The sequence below is a fragment of the Triticum dicoccoides genome, chromosome 6B (genome assembly GCF_002162155.2).
Source record: "Triticum dicoccoides isolate Atlit2015 ecotype Zavitan chromosome 6B, WEW_v2.0, whole genome shotgun sequence".
Lineage (NCBI taxonomy): Eukaryota > Viridiplantae > Streptophyta > Magnoliopsida > Poales > Poaceae > Triticum > Triticum dicoccoides.
In genome coordinates, this window is record NC_041391.1 from 474501622 (window position 1) to 474503830 (window position 2209).

The window sequence follows — 2209 nt, forward strand, 5'->3', positions numbered from 1 at the left end:
CCTGCTGCTACCTGCGCGAGACCTCATCAATGGCAACGGCAACCTCTGTGCCCAGCTTCACGCGTTGTGAGAGTGCTTCACCAGCCCAGGCGTCGCCACTCCCTCCAATGGTGTGCTTCGGCGGCATCCTCATGCACTCCAGAGTCCAGACGTTGGTGACCACTATGGACCAGGGGGGCGGCCGCCTATTATGACCGGCGGCTCGGGTGCGCAATTAATACGGACCAGTGGGAGCGAGGCACGCTGCGGTCAAAAGCTGTCTCGCCTCCCGGTGAGCCTGCACGACGGCTTCTGCCTTTCCTACCATCATTTCACAGAGCTACTCGCACGCCTCTTGTCAATACGCACACTTGCATGCACGCCTCCTGTCAATACGCACACCTGCACGCACGCCTCCTAGTATGCCTGCGTGGTGGACTGCTCGCATGTGTCCCGTCAACTCACACCTGCTTGCACAGCACATGGGGCGTGTGGCAGCACGTATATTTTTTTGGTTTATTAATGATTCATTCTACCGCTTTACTGCTTAACTAAAGCATGGCATGGTCTAACACACACAGTCCAAATAAATAACCCGTATGATATATTGGTTGCCAGTTTTTAACAATCTCACGTTTGTAAGAAGATTATATCAAAAAGGTCTCATTGACAAAAAAATACAATATCACAGTCTACTGGTGTCCATATATGACACCACGATAAGTTTCATGAATTTCAACTAAGTTTTGGATTTACTGAATTTTAAAAATATATATTCTCAGTATTTTGAAATCTCTTGCATAGGGAAACATGCACCCAGGGACACATATGATTTTGCAACCCATTTTGGTGCACATGTAGCTCAAATTTGATTTTTGCACATTAAATCCCTAGGAAATCAATCAATGTATAAAAACGATCGAATGATGCATGCTTTTAAAAAAAATAACACGACACTCCACCTTTCATCACATGTTCACTATAGAAAAAGTTTGACATGCCTCAGAGTGTCTGTGGTGGTGCGGGATGTGTGTGTCTGTCTGTGTGTGGGGTGGGGGGTGAGGTGGGAGGGATCCGGCAGTACACTACGAGTCGTGAACCTTTGTGTGGGATTATTGATCATTTTGTGAGTCATATATGCCACATCAAAGTCGTGAATTGGTTATTTAAAGCATTACACAACCCTTTCATACATAATGTTCGGGCCACATGCATGCATTGGTGGTCCTCTCGGACACTCTCCCTCGCGCGGTTATCAGCAACGTGCCCATTCGTTAACCCACAAAGGTTTTAAGTTTCGACCAACAACAAGAGGCATTTGACCAAAAGGTGGATTCATCTTGGCATGTGTGTGGTGTGGATCATGGTAGGATTCCATATCAAAGTTTGAGCACGTGCGCACACACTCCCACCGGCTTGAAGTGAGGGGGCTACACGCATCATGGTGTAGTGCGTTTCCGGTTTGCGAAGCATGTGCCACATAAAAGTTGTGCATTGGGTATTTAAACATCACATAACACACGGGTGCATGCACGCGGTGGTTTTGTCCTATGACATCACTCGCGTGTGCCTCTCTCTGTGGGCCACGAGGTCGTCGTCGACCAGTTGAACGTACAACCAGAGAGGTTAATTTGACCAACAAGGATGGTTCTTTTTTGGTTTGTGTTACGTATATGCACGGTATAGGAGTATGTACATGTCATAGAGGGGGCAAGATGAATACTCTATATATATGCGTGTCATAACCTCGCTCCATGTGGGAACTTTTCGGTTTCCAAGGAAGGTTCCACATCAAGTTGTACATTATATTGGTATTCAAACATCACGCAATACCATGCAGGCGGTGGTTGCCCTATATATAGGAACTCACTCGCATGTGGCGCTTCCATCCGTGGGCATGTAGGGTTGTCCTCCATCACTTTGACCCAATAAGAGAGAGGTTAATTTGATCATCAAGGAATGATTCTATTTTGGTTTGTGCTATACTCTAGAAGTACATATATACCACGCGTCGAATGGGGGCATACATATAGCACATACCACGCGTCATGAACCTCGCGCTCTCTGTTGGGACTTTTTGGTTTCCTATATACGTGGTGCCACATCAAAGTTGTGCATTGCGTATTCAAATATCACACAAATAGCTCTTTGTGCCACATGTAGATGGTGGTACGTAGAACTATATAGGATGATCACTCGCGTGCGACGTACGCTTCGCTTCTGTGTTGGG